Genomic DNA, 14,833 nt, shown 5'->3' on the forward strand with positions numbered 1-14,833 from the left:
TTTTTAGTAAACAGCAAGAGACTCATGTGAACTTGTTCCTCCTTGTCCTTGTCCCCTGTACAGACAACAGACTGGAGAGTTTTCAGGGCAGAATCTTTTGAGGTTCTTCTATTTCTGCCTTCCAGGCAAAAAAGCTGGAGTGTACCAGCAGGCCTAGAGCTGACTGGAGAGGCAAGTGCTCTTCAGTTTTGAAGAATAATTCCCCCTTGAATGGTAATGCCAGGTTAGGATTCCTGGAGTTCCAGGGATTGCCTTGCTGTTGGATCATGAATGGCTCTGTACACAATAGCTGGCAAAGGAAGATGATGGAAATCCACAGGGGAATACAGGAAAAGAAAATAGAAAGTATCTTTATTAATTAGGAATGTTCCCAAGGGTTTCCAAATTGTCCTAAATTAGGCACACACATTCCTAAGGACAGTGCAAATGTGGGTGGCAAGATCCTCCTGCTACTGTTTGGGGGAGAAATGGGGAGGGAGGTGGAAAATAAACTGGAAAAGGTATTTTCATTTGATTCCCTGTCTTGGCTGAAGCAAGGCCACCTCTATTGACATTTAACCTGCACTGTTCCAAGAGCATTTCTGCCAAGGGTTGTGTCCTAAGACTGGTTTGCACTTTGCCACTGGTCTGACACTCAGCCCCACAGAAGGGAAGAGTTGACTGAGCCAGTTCCTGCCTAGGGCTTCAGGAGCACAGACTGCACTGCTCCCTGTAACCTCTCTCCTCTGCTCCATAAAATCCCTTTCTTTCACACTTTGAGCTGTCACTTCCCCAGCACCTCTGGTTTTATAATGGCACCTGTGCACCCAGCCACAAAGTTCCTGGTGTGGAGGGTGGCTGCTTGTCCCCACCCCACCTTTATGATGGAAAATTTTATCTTGGTGATCTTCATTTTCCCCCCTAGTCTTTTCCTTCCTCTTCCTCACAGTTTGGATTGACTTGCTTTAATAAAGAAATGTAGGCCTTGGGCTGGAGGAATTTATTCAGAGAGGTTGAAGGAGAACATTGGCTTGCAGCTCCTTCTAATCTACTGTTTTCCATCCATCTCCCTTTGAAATTCCTTGATTTTAATGTGAGCCAGGCTACTGTTTAAAAAGCCCCATTATTTCCTCTCCCTTTTGCTCACAGATTTTAAGGTGCATCTTCCTGTATTTCACCAGAGAAATTCCATGTATCTCTATAGAACCTGTTGGTTTTATTTTGTAGAGGTGGTAGGTATTCATAAATAATGAACATAGTCTGGGCTAAGCTAATTTACTTTTGTTTGCTCTAATTTTTGTGACTCGTGTTCCCTTGTTGAATTGTTTTGAACTAAGCAAAACAAATGAAAAAGTAATTACTGAGCATTTCCCCACATTTCCCAAGCTTCCTTTTTGAGTCATTGTTTGTGTGCCCTCCCTGGGAACTTAGCTCTGGACTCTTCTGCTTTCTTGCTGACATGGTCTGAAATATTTTGAAATCTGCATAATTTAACCTACACACTTTTCTACCCTGGCCTTGCATTTGGTATCATACTGACTTTAAAAAGATGCTATTGCTTTTTACCACTGCCTTTTTTTTTTTTTTTTTACCCTGCAGTTTATCAATAAACTGATTTTCCAGGCCTTTAATGACTTCATGAGTATAGGGGGAGGGATTGATGGGGGTGATTTAATTTAATACAGATTTGTGTTCTGTTTGGCTTTTATCAGCCTCGCTCTGAAACAATACAGATAAAATATCTTACAATATATGGGTTTTCTTTCATTAGTCATGTTTTACTTTCGTAGAAAAATGGATCTTGTACCAAGTAATTCATATTTATGTGCACTGTAAAAATTACTGAGTAGTCACTCTACACACAAATAAAGCATGTGCCTGTGACACAAATTAAAACCACCCCCAAACCCTTCATGTCCTATCTCAGCATCTCTCTTTGACACGCCTAGCCATGAAAAGTCTTTTTAAGCTTATTGGATATGCCATGTGTCTGGTAATTCTGGTTTCTCTATATAAGCCTGGCTATCTGCATGTGGCCAGAGATATCCCCCAGCCACAGCACTCCAGAGCAGGGGAAGGGAAAACAGCTCCCTTTTTCCAGTGGAGGCACTGGGGCTGGGTATGTGCTTAAGGATACTGCAGCAGCTGAGTGCTGCTCAGCAAGGACCCTACCAGGAGCTGGTCAGCCTGATTTCTGTGGATTTTCCATTTGACCTAAAGAGACAACAAGAGGTGCACATTGCAAAAAAATTACTTGTAATAAGAATAATTTCAATAAACTGGTGACTGCAGTAGGGTGGGTAATAGGATAAAGGTGGAAATGTAGGGTTTGTAGCCATGGCCATTTGTTTCTGAGAGCTTGGAGAGAAAGGTCCAGGAGGAGGCAGTCACCTTTAGCTTTGGTCAGAAGTGGCTCATTCTGGCTGGGCTGTGAGGAGCACAGTGTGTGTGAAATGTGAGGAAAGGAGGAGTGTGAGCCCAAGGCTCTGTCTGTGCCTGATGGTTATCCCCACTGTGACCCCTGGGCTGGGCGTGCTGCCTCCCTGCCTCTGGCTTGGTACCTGGATGAAAGGCACCCTTGAGGCTGCAGCTCTCTCTGTGCTCTGCTGCCAGAAGGAGAGGGAGCTGTGCAGGAGCTCTGAGCAGCTCAGTGGGAACAGGCAGTGTGGATACATTATTAGTGTCACTGTGCATAAACACAGGGTGATGCATATGGGAAAAGGCCTCCCATGGAAAACAACGAGCTAAGTGCTCACCACTGTCAGGGAGGAACAGTTGTGGGATGTAGTGCAGGAACTGGGGTCAGCAGGGGCCAAAGACCTCGACTCATTTCACAAATGAAACCTTGTCAGAAATCAGAAATGCCTGATTCACCCTGCCCCTGTACAAATCTGTGGGGTGCCCACATCCACGAGCAGTTCTGCTCTTCTCAGCTTGGAAAAGGCATGTGGAAATGGAAAACAGTCAGAGAAGGGTGACAAATGTGGTCCAAAGTATGGGGTGGCTTGCCACTATGCAAGCATTAATTGAGCTTGTTCTTTGAACCTTCCCATATTCTACAGCCTGGAGAGGATTGATTGAGGACATCTATGATAAATGCCAATAAATCATGAATGCCTTGGAGGGGAAGATTGGCCACTGTCTCTTGCTGGACATAGCAAAAAGCTGACAAGGGGACAGGTCAGAATAAACAAGGGTGAGCAGCTTTTTCCATCAGGTGTATTATCCCAGTTCCCAAATGTACATGTTTCCAGTGGAATTCCCTCTGATAATCACCAGAATTTATCTGAGGTGCTGTTGGGTTTTTTTGTTTGTTGTTGTTTTGTTTTTTTTAAACCCAACAAAACCAACAAAAAAAGCAACAACATAGAGTAAAATATGGCATGGAAAGTGATCTCTCAGGTCCAAGTGGCTCATCTTCCCTTAGAAAACTTTTCTGCTATTAGATTTATTGTCAACAAACATATTTGGTCAATTTGCATGAGTTCAGACCCAAATGAGTTCAGACTCATCCTTTCCAAATGAGGGCTTTTCATCTGCATACCCTGGCATATTCTATTGGAAAAGACAGTCTAGTGGTCCTGTAGCAACAGCCTAGTTCCCTCAGAGAATCTTTCTGATGCTCCTCACTCAGATACCCCCAAGTCCTAAAGGTGGAGATGGAAAAGGTCCAGTAGTTAAGCCTTCCTGAGGTGGGATGTCCAAAAAATTGCTGCAGCTGTTCTGTAATGACACTAATGGCTCAGTCCCAGCTCCTGCCCACTGTCAATAATTCTCATTTGCTTTTTAAATCTTTCTGAAGGCAGTGTTAAGCCCATGCATCCTTCTAACACAATATGTCTACTTTGCTACAGTGGAAAGCTGGGCATATCCACAATTGCTTTTCTTGAGACAGTATTAAAGGCTCTTATTCTGGACACAGGTGTGGATCCACTCTACAGCCTTGTCACAAACCAGGAGCAGAAATTGTCTTTTCTTCCTTTGCAGGAACTCTAACCTACGTGAAAGTGCTGAATACTTACAAGCAGGGAAAGCCTGTGAGCTTGGTCCAACACCCTGGCAAAGCTTTCATTTTGTGATGTGGCTTGGAAGATAAATTACTCTAACAGGAGGTCTGAAGGTAAATTAAAACAGGGGTGTTAATTTGGGCTGGGTGTGACTCTTTTGAAATGGATGAAACTGCCCTTCCTTTCAGTGAGTCTGGATTTGCTGCCTGTCCCCACCCCATACCTGTGGAGGAGCTCAGGTGGGAGCCTGGGTGTGTGTCCTCAGCTCTCAGTCCTGCCTTTACCCCTTCTTTTTACCAAATCAAAAACAAGCCCAGAGGAATTTCAACCTGCTGGTTTTGTTCTGTTAACAAACACCAACCACAAACCTGTTTTTCTTGCTTCCTTGATGGAGAGGGAATGACAGTACATGGAGAGAGAACTGATGTTTGTGCTTGTGGAGGTCAGGGAGGCTGGAAGGGTTAAACAGGCCTGGGTCTGAAAGCAGTGGAGAAAAAGAGCATGACAGCAAAAATTATTAAAAAATAAAGCCAAAACATGAAAACCAAAGACAGACGTGGGCAAAAGCTTTTTATGGGAAGAGTCATATACACATATGGGATAAATTACAGAGAAAGGGCATGGAAAAATCCCCCATCATAAATGTATATTTAAAAGCAAAAGAGCAAGGGGGAGAGAAGAAGAGACATGGGATGTTGCTAAAGAAACATGATGAGAAAAACAGTGGAGGAGCCAGCAGGAAATGGCAGTGGAAGAGCTGCCAGCAAAGGACTGGTGGGGCCAGAAGTGCTCTGGTGTGTCCAAGGCCTTTGTAGCACCTTTCCTGCTTGACTTCATATGGATACACATGGAAAAGAGAAGCAAAACACCTGATCCTTCCTTGGGGGAGCTCCTGTGGACTGCAGGGGAGGAGGGAGAAGCAAGAGGAAGGGAGCACAGTACTGATTGCAAAACACTCCCCTTGGCTGCCACCCAAGAATTCCTATGGGAACCTAAGGTGCTTTTGGCATGTGTGGTGCTAAAACAAACCTTATCTGTGCCACAGAAAATTAGATCTGCACTGATTATCAGCACGCACCCTTGACTGCTCTGGTTCCTACCTGCTCTGCTCCCCAGGTTTATCCCTGCTTCCAGCCAGGTCTCATCGTGGCTGCAGCAACGCTGCTGAGCTTAGCTTGTCCTTGCCTACACTTGCAGCTAATTCACATTCAGCCCTGTTCAGCCGCTCCTGTTGCTGACACCTGTTGTCAGCAGTCGGTAATTTCTTTTTTTAGGACAAGCCTTCATTGCCCTGGAGCTCAGAAAGGGCCTTAAATTAGACTTAATTCTATTCAGATGTAGTTAGCAGTATTTAATTAGCACAGTCCCAAAGCAAAAGTCAGTCTATTCCTTGGATCACTGGAGTATATTCTGGATACTTTCCATACTGCTGCAGGAGTCTGACTTTTTTTTTTTAATTTATTTTTTTAAATTTTCTATCTTAAGCCCAAGAAATGTGCTGGGGCTTTTCAAGCACTTCCAGAATAGGGGCCACATCTTAATAGACAGATTCCTTTGCAGATGGCTTCCTGCTCGTTTGCAATTGCAAAACTCCACTGAGGCAATTACCATGATTGCAGACATGGGAATGTGACATTAGGAAAGCATTTAATGTATTCTCAGCATCTGTTAGAGTGCTGCTGCAAATGGAAACCTCGGGGAGATGCCAGAACTATGGGCAAGACTCATTTAAGTTGGGCTGACTGGAAGCTCACATCCAGTCTGAACTCAACGTGCAGGTACCCTCCAAAGCCCACAGACAGACACAGGCACATCCAGAGGGGGATTCACCTATCCCAGCTGGTGTCCCAGAGAAGAAGGATGACTTGTCTTCTCATGGTGCTCCACTGGGTGGGAAAACGAGCAGTTCAGGTGAGGAATCCCAATTTTCTGCAGATGAAATGAGGTGACTCGAGCCCTGTGCTCTGTAATAGCTGGGATTTTCATATTCCACTGCAAACTGCCCCAGAAAGGATGAGCCAATGCTATTTCACCCCCATGGACTTCAAAGCTGACAAACTAGGAGATCTGCTTGCCAGAAGAGTTCAGTTTCCCAGAATGTGATGCAGGAGCTGGCAAGAAGATACTCTGTAGGAATAAGGAGAAAGGGGGATGTATCAGCAATAATGGAGACAAATCCCAGCTTCAAGATAAAAAGCCTGAGCTGTGTTATCCAAGTAGAGAATGATACTCTGGAAGTATTTCTTTTAACTTTGCTGCTTTTTAATCTATTTTCTCCCTTATTTCTATAGAGGTGCCTAAACCACATGGCTAGAACATCATGCTACTTGAATCCATTTTTAAATGGATGTTCATAGAAGACTATTGAACTGCTTATCTTAGAGCCTGTTAGCTCTCCTCTAGTGAAATATTTTCATCTTGCATGACATAAATAAATATCAGAACAAAAGAAATAGACAGAGAGAATTAATAATATATATATTCATTTAAAAATAGAAACATAGAAATATATATTTATATTAATTAGTATATAATAATATAAATAAAATTTAATAACTATGTATTTATAATTATAACTTATAAAATATATATCTATTATATATATATATAAAATATATAAATATATATAAATATAATATATATAAAAACACCTGTGTTTCAGGCCCTGAACTTGAAACAACTCCAAAAGACAAGCAGAAAGGCCTAGGCTGGATGACCTGGGAGAGCTTGTTGGTTGGGATGCCAGTGGGATCTGAGATGGGAGCTGCTGGATGGGCTTTGTGCTGTGGGAGAGGACACAGCCGTGATTTGAAGGGATTGATTCCTCATTTCTGGAAAGGAAGAGTTTGAGCATCTCCATGGCTGCAGATCTTGAGAGGAAAGGCTGCTGAAATGGTGCAGACTCACCCAACTGAGATGGGTCTCCCACACAGGCTGGCTTCCACAGTTTAAAGAGATTTCCCTTCCCTCATCCCCTCCTCCTGTGGGTTTTGGGGCTTGTGCAGCAAGAGCTGAGTGTTCCTTGCTGTTCCATGGTTTCCAGAAGAGCCTGCAGCAGCCATGGCTGGTGACTAGAGCAGACTCCTCACACATCCACTCTCATTGTGGGGGGCACTGGGATCCAGTGGGACCTCACAGCTTGTGAAAACATCTCATTTCCTTTGGGGGATGTCCCTCTTATGTTGCATGGAAATACCAGCTGGGGACTGGGAATTCCCTCCGTGGCTGAGCATCTGGGGCCAAGATTCAGTGCCTACCATTTACTGACCTGTGGCTCCTACCAACGCTGCTGTTGGTCGGTGCTGTGAACCAGACCTGGCAGCTACACTGAATATTAAACAAAACCCCACCCTTTTTTACTAATTTAACCTGAGGCACCTCCCAGGCCTAGCTAAAACCTTGCCCAAGAGGAGGATCCACTCAACTGAGAGAGAAGGTGAAACCAGGGTGAAAATGTGCAGCTGGAAATGGTGATGGTGGGAAAAAAGTGACTTTGAAGAAGTTTTGTTTTGGTGGGCTTTTTTCAAGAGTCTAGATTTTAAGAAGTTAGCCTGCAGCTTGGACTAATGTGCTTAGTTTCAAATCAGTTGTTAAGGACAAACACACTGCTTCTTTGAATTGAAATATTTTTGAGTGCCCAAAGTACTAAATGTACTTTTGAGCTTTTAAGTATCTTAATCTGTCTGGGAGAGGGAATCCCATCCCCTACAAACTGATGGGGCACTGCCACAGAAATCACCCAGCTCACCTTCCCCTTTCTCCAGCCCTCATTCCCTCTGCCAGCACAAACATAAGCTCTGTGCTGACACAGGTTGGGGAAGTAGTCCTGTGGTTACTACTGAGTGTAGCATCTTCTTTCCTTCCTCAGAAAAAGGCCACTTCTTGACCTCCCTTTTCCTCAGTGGTGAAAGTGCAACAGTTTATATTGATTTTGTTGCTGCAAAATCATCTGGATTATTTCCCTTGCACAACCCTTTTATTTCTTTCCTTACATTTCAGTTTCATTTTAAAGGCTTTGCTTAAAGTTGATGTAAGAATAAGTGGCAAAGGATGGAAACCTCTTAAATTGGCTTTGTGACATTGTAGTTGTGGAGGGGATGGTGCAGCAAATTGTAATGTTTAACATTACAATTAACCCCTAGCTCAGCTAGGGGTTGCTTTTGGCACTGAAGCCCATCCCTTTGGTGTGTGCCCATCTGCAGGACACCCCACTCCTCCTCCTCCAGGATTTTGGGGAGCTCTCTCAGGCCGTGGGGCACAGGGCTTGCGACAACTCGCTTATGCAACACAGGCTGTATCTGCTTGCTGCAGCCAGATTGGGGAAATCTGCAAATAATTGCAAAGTCTGCCAGTTTAATTGGATTGTGGTGTATTTGCACAGATGGGTGAAGTCTTCCAGGCCAGTATTTTCCAGAGTGACTTAGCAGTCTCTCGGCTTTAAGGTTCTCAGTATGAGAGAACAGAGAAGCAATGGGTTTCTGTGGATTTTTTAAAGAGGAACAACCCCAAACTGAAGTAATCCAAACCATCAGTCGCCCAGAAATCCCTTGCCATAGAGACCTTGAGATGGGGGATCTTTCACAGTAGCTTGATGTAAGCCAAACTAAATTCATAAAAATAATACAAAACATCTTAACACATCACTTCTTCAGCAGAAAAATCCAGTGTGAATGTGTATGTGTGCAGGCACTTTTATAGGAAATATGATGAATAAATGAATATTTGTAAAACAAAGGGAGGAGGACGAGAAGGACGTTTTATTTCATGTGAGAGTCGGCTCTTGTTGTTGTTGTTATTTTTTTAAATGAGATACAAAATGTTACTGTGGAACATTGTCCCTGTGTGCTCTGGCCCTTTGCCACATCTAGAGTTCAATCCTTGCTGGGGAAAAGAAAGCCTGGTACTTGACTTTCTGAAAGATAGGCTGTTATCACTTGGTAGAGGTCAAAAAGGAAAAGAATCAAATTATTTGTTAATTAAATACAAATTCTGTAAAATTGCTCAGAAGTAACTAGCCCCCAGGTGGGTGCAATATCTGAAAGTACAAAAGAAAACCAGTTTATTAGCATTATCATTAGCTTTATCTACCAAGAATTAGCAGGGAGGAAAAGCTGCAGAACATGCTTCTGTTCTCACCAAGAGATTCCACTAAATCACCCTTACAAAAATCTGCAATTTGGAAGAAGAAACAAATGGCTATTTTAAAACATTGTCAGGAACATTCACAGAAGAGGTAGGACCAACTTAAAATCACTTCAATTAAATAGAAACATTTTTCACAGGCAGCAAAATGATGTAGTTACATGATATTGATGTAACTACTTTTGAGAATGTTACCTTGTCTGCACTAATGTAATGAAGTTGAGGTACCCTAAAGTCACTCTTGAAAACAGGACTTGAGTAGCTTTGAACCTATCCTAACCTCTGAACCTTTGGAAAGTCTTCCCAAATACTTCTCCAGATCAAATGTCCACTGGAGTGAGCACTTATCACTGTTCTGCTGTGTCAATTAGCTTTTGTCTTAAATCTCATGGTCCTGAAGCCATGCTACTGCCAGCATCTTTGAATCTTTCCTTCAATGCAGAATGAGCTTCTGGTTCCTGTGGGCAAGGAGGAAGCCTCAAAAGAGCAGAAGAAATGATAAAGAAACCCCAACATATTATCTTTTTGAAAACCCAGCATTATGAAGCCCCTGAAGTGACTTTGCACCTTCAGAACCATCCCAACCTCCCCCTTCCCACCAGGCACCCTGAGGAGGCTTCTTGCCCACCACCCTCTGGAGCATTACAGAGAGGTTTTCAAAGGTGCTTACACACTTGGATGCCTTGGAGGAGCTGGCCCTGGCTGTGATCAGGTTCTTCAGCCCCCCTTGAAACAACAGAGTGCTGTAGGCTCAAAAAGACACCCACAGGGACAGGTTAATTTTTGGCAGTTTTCATTGGTTTTGAAGGGCAAAGGAGTTCTGAGAAGTTGACCATGGCCTGAGAGTGCTGGAGACCACCAGGAATAGAAGAACTTCTGTAAGGACATTGTTACAGAGATCCAAGGGACAATTTTTGAGTAAGACCATAGCTTTTGCTGCTTTTTTTGATTTCCCACCTGCCTTTTGCAGGCTTGGGGTGGGGAGCAACAGAAGAAAAGGAAGGTTGCCAGGGCCTCTCATAGTATTAGCTATGTTTTGTTGCTGTCATTCAAGTCAGTTATTAAATATAAACTGTGATATTTGTGATGATAACTTTGTCCTTTGCAAACATCCTGAGTAGATGTTGTTCTCAAAAACCCTTTCAAACTAGAGATAACAAGGTGACAAATCCTTTAAAGTGATGCTTTCAGGTACTCCTCTTTGAATAATGTCCCAATTTAGCTGCTGGCAGCCAGAACAAACCAAGTGAGAGTCAAAATCACAGCAGATTAGGCTTCTGCCCAGAGAAACATTTAACTCCTTATGAGGGAAACCCAGAACAAGTGCTGGTAAATAAAAGGCCTCTCTTTTTCCATCTTTCTCATGAATAGCCACTGAAATCATGGCCACAGTGCATTTTGCAATAGGCTGGCTTCAGTGAGAGAGTGTTTGCTTTTTGACTTGCCAGCTTGCTCTACTTTTTTAGGCTTGGCTGGCTTAAGTCAGTCATAAACAGGGTCAGGAGCACTGATACAGCCCCTTGGTAACTGGGCTTAGGTGGCTCTTGCCATGGCAGGACCCTCCTGGTGGGCATAACTGGAAGCATGGTGGTGGAGCACTTCTTTTTACAAGGGCCTGGAGTCACAGGAAAAGGGGGAATGGCTTCACACTGTCAGAGAGCAAGTTTGGATTGAGTATCAGGAAGAAATTCTTCCCTGTGAGGGTGCTGAGGTCCTGGCACAGGGTGTCCAGAGAAGCTGTGGCTGCCCCTGGATCCCTGGAAGTGTCCAAGGCCAGGTTGGACAGGGCTCTGAGTGACCTGGGATAGTGGAAGGTGGCCCTGCCCAAGGCAGGAGGGTGGAAAACTGTATGATTTTTAAGGTCCCTTCCAACCCCAGCCATTTTGTGATTCTATGATTCTCTGAAATGTCTGTCACCTACCTCATAACAATTTTTCCACTGCCAGATGCTTGCAGAATCCACTTTCCATCTTCCTCTGTAATAACATCCCATTACTGTAGGTTAATGCCCTGGCTTTTGCATCCCAGAGCTGCACAATTGCCTTGCTAGGTTGGTTAACACAAACAAGATGTGGTACTGTACAAACAGAGTGTTTCCAATGGCTAAAAGTCTAAACAGATTTGGAAAAGGGTGAGGGAAGAAATGGAGGTGCCAAGAGTTGCAGCAATGTGCATGACATGGCCAAGGGAAGCCAGAACCAGAACTCAGATCCCAAGCCCTGATAGTAATCTGTTTCTTAATGCCATCATTTTGGTATGTGAGATGGGTCATCTTCCTTAAAGGGTTTAGAAAGTAGCCAGACCAGTTCCTCTGTTTATATAAGGAAGATGTTTGTAGACCTCTTGATCCTAAGGCAATTAATACAGCCCATTGGGGAAAGAAAAAAAAAGAAAAAAAAAAGAAAAGAAAAAAAAAAAGAAAGTCCAAAGTAAAAAGAAGGAAAAACAAGAAAAAGAAGAAAAAAGAAAAGAGAAAAATAAAATTAAAAAAAAAGAGAACTGGGCTAGATTCTCATGTAAACAGCACCCAGAATGCCTAAAATTCTGACATATGCAGATGTTTTTATGTCGGGGTATTTTTTTGGTGAGCGGCCTCTTTGTGGTCAGCTGTAAGCACCACATTTACATAGTTCTGTATTTCTGAAAAAGCCTGTTGCATGAAGTTGGGATCCTACTAAATGAAGACAAAACACAACACTAACGAAAAATAACAAGCTCTTCCAACAACATTCAGTAACTGACTTAGAGGTTAGTGCCGTGTTCTGGGAAAAAAAATTACCCAGGCACCATATAATTTCAGGCACTAAAAACGTTAAACATTTCAGAGGAACATAACACATGACACAGGGTGTTTTTATTTAATGAATGGCTGTAAGAAATGGGGCCAGCATCTCTTCTCACAGATGAACGCCTTGTGCCAAGAGCATTGCTGTACAATGTGTCATCACTCGGGAACCTAAAGAATTGTACTTGAGAAAACATTGCTACAAAATATCATTCCCTTCCCAGAAAGGTTCACTTCAGGCTTTGTAGAAAAACAGGACAACTCATTTCCACTGCACATAATTCTTCTGTTGGGAAACTTTCTTAAAGGCATAGGTGGCAGAGCAAGGGGCTGGAAAACTGTTTAATCTCATTGTGACAATAATAGCTCCTGGCTGTTGCTGGTGCTCAGCTCTTGCTTTGGGCTTTTGATACTCAGAACTTTATAAACACAGAGCAGGTTAATCCTCTCCACACCCTGAAAAGGGAGAGGGACAGGGGGAGAGGGAGAAAGAAAGGGAAGGAGAAGGGGAAGGGGAGGAGGAGAGGAGCAGAAGGGAAGGGAAGGAGCATGAAAAGGGAAAGGAACTTTAGCTGCTATAAGAGGCCTCTACTTAAGACTCTTGTGTTAAAAATTTGCTATTCTAACAAAGTGGCATGAGTTATGTGATGTATTAAATGAGAAGTCTTAGAGACATGGAGTTAGACTGAAGATTACTTTTTTTTCATATGGTGTGTTTTCTTCAGAGGAATTAGGTCACTTGACAGCAAGTAATCCATTTACTGATTTAGGCCTCACCTCTACAACAGTAGTGTTTGCTGGGATAACTCAACATAATCACGTGCAAGTGTGTGTATTTATTTTTAGGGACTGTATATTAACATCCTCTTTCTTGTTCCTGGTTTGAAAAAGGAGAAGTTGGTTACCCAGAAAAGTGCATCCATCACTGCTGGCTGTAGGACACTCCTGGCTTCACCTGGGCTTCAGGGGCAGTTCAAGCTTGCAGGCTTCAGGGGCAAGTTCAATTTTGCATGTCAAACAAAATGAAAATCAAAAATAAAATTGTCTGAGCCAGACCAGAAGAGTCTTCCGATAGACAAAATCAGGGTATTTTGGAAGGACTGCTCCTTTAGCAAATCAAGAGAAGCTGGCCACAAGCAGAGAGTTGCAGAGAATTCTCTCTTTGGAGAATGAGTTCTCTCTTTAGAATGAGTATTTTCAGTGCTAGTAATTTAACCTGTATCTTCTGCAGACATAACTGGGTAACCTGCCCTGTGGTTACAGCACAGAAGAGGCATTTCTGACACAGCACCTGCCTTTTAAAACAAATCCCATTAAGGACACCCTCAAATCCCCTTAAGGACACCCCAAATCCCATATTAAGCACACTGCCAAGCTGTACCTGCAGCCAGCACTCCCACAAGGAGTACTCAAAATCCCCTGGGCTGGTGCTGGCACCTGAGCCCACCCAAGGCTGCTGCAGGTGCTGGCAGGGCTGGGAGCCCTGGCAGAGCTTTAGGAACACAGAGGGGAGCGGGAGCAGAGCCCACAGCAGGGATGGCAGCGGGGATGGCAGCGGGAGCTGCCCGGGGACAGCCCGGGCGGGCACTGGGGACGCTGCCAGCAGCAAGGCCAAGTCCTGGCGCTGATCTCTGTCCTTAGGCTCCCTCTAGAGTTTACAGCAAATGAGCAAAAGGTCTCAAATGCCACTTGTACATGAGGGTAGCGTCTTCTTGCCCCTCTAGGCAGTGCTCTGCTCCTGGGCACTGCTGGATCATGTCCCAGAGCCTTTGTACACTGAAGTGGCTCTTTCCTTCCTGACAGTCTCTGCTGCTGAACCTCACCGGGCCCTAATCCTGCCCAGAAAGGAAGGGCTCCTGTTAAGTGAATATTATGGTGAATATTTGGGGCCTGCCCCCCAAATCTCATGGCAGGCTTGATCTCTTGAAGAAATTAGCACTTGGCCTGAGGACCTGGAGATGTGGGTTAGGAACAAACCTCCAGATGGGTCATGCCATATCCCTACTTTCTTCATCCTTGACTCTGGAGGACACATCCTGGTGGAGGAGCTCAGGTATGATTCCCAATTTCCCCCCTGTTTGCAAGGGAATGAATATATAAAATCCGGAGCAGCCCAGATGCTTTGTGCGTGTGGTTCGGATGGGCTTTGCTGGCTCACTGGGCAGCCTTATAAAGTGCTGGGGAAGGAGGGTGGCCAAAAAGGAGACGGGAGGCTTGCCTAAGCGATTCTGAAGGAAAGAAAAACAGCGAGCAGCTCTGCCAGTGGAAAAGCCCAAACAAGAGCGAGGAGAGGGGCAGCGGGCAGAGAGGGGACAGGGTGTCCCGAGCCTGTCAGAGGAGCCAGGACATTCTTCACCCAGACCTCCCTACAAACACTCCTCCCTCCCTCCTTCCTGCTTCACTCCTCCAGGTTTTGTTTGGGGTTTGGGGTTTCGCGTTGCTGTTTGTTTTCCTTTCTTTCTCTAACCCTCTCCTCCGATCCGTGGCCGCATCTCCAGCAGGACCGGCCCCGGAGCGGGGCAGAGCCGGCTGTGGGAGGCTGCAGCTCCGCGAGGGCGGCTCGGTGCTGGCCCCGTCCCCACCCCGCACCGCCTCCCCCGCAGCCCCACTGCTGTGCCCCTCTTTTGCAAGACGATGGCGCTCTGATCTTTTCCACAGCTTCGCTCCGCCACTTTCGAGTATATTTTTTTTCCTGTATTTTTTTTTTTTTTCCACGCTTCACTGCTACTACGGGCGGGCGCCTGCCTCTGTCCCGATTTGCTGCAGCCATCGGGGGTGCCTGACTGTAAACAAAACACTTTAGATCATGGCAAGGTCGCTGCAGACACAGCCTTCTTTTTTTTTTTTTTTCCCCTTTTTTTTTTTTTTTTTTTTTTTTTTTTTTCTCTGCAGCCGCAGCGATTTAAGGTGGATTGCCGAG

This window comes from Molothrus aeneus, chromosome 5 (assembly GCF_037042795.1).
Source record: "Molothrus aeneus isolate 106 chromosome 5, BPBGC_Maene_1.0, whole genome shotgun sequence".
NCBI classification, from domain to species: domain Eukaryota; kingdom Metazoa; phylum Chordata; class Aves; order Passeriformes; family Icteridae; genus Molothrus; species Molothrus aeneus.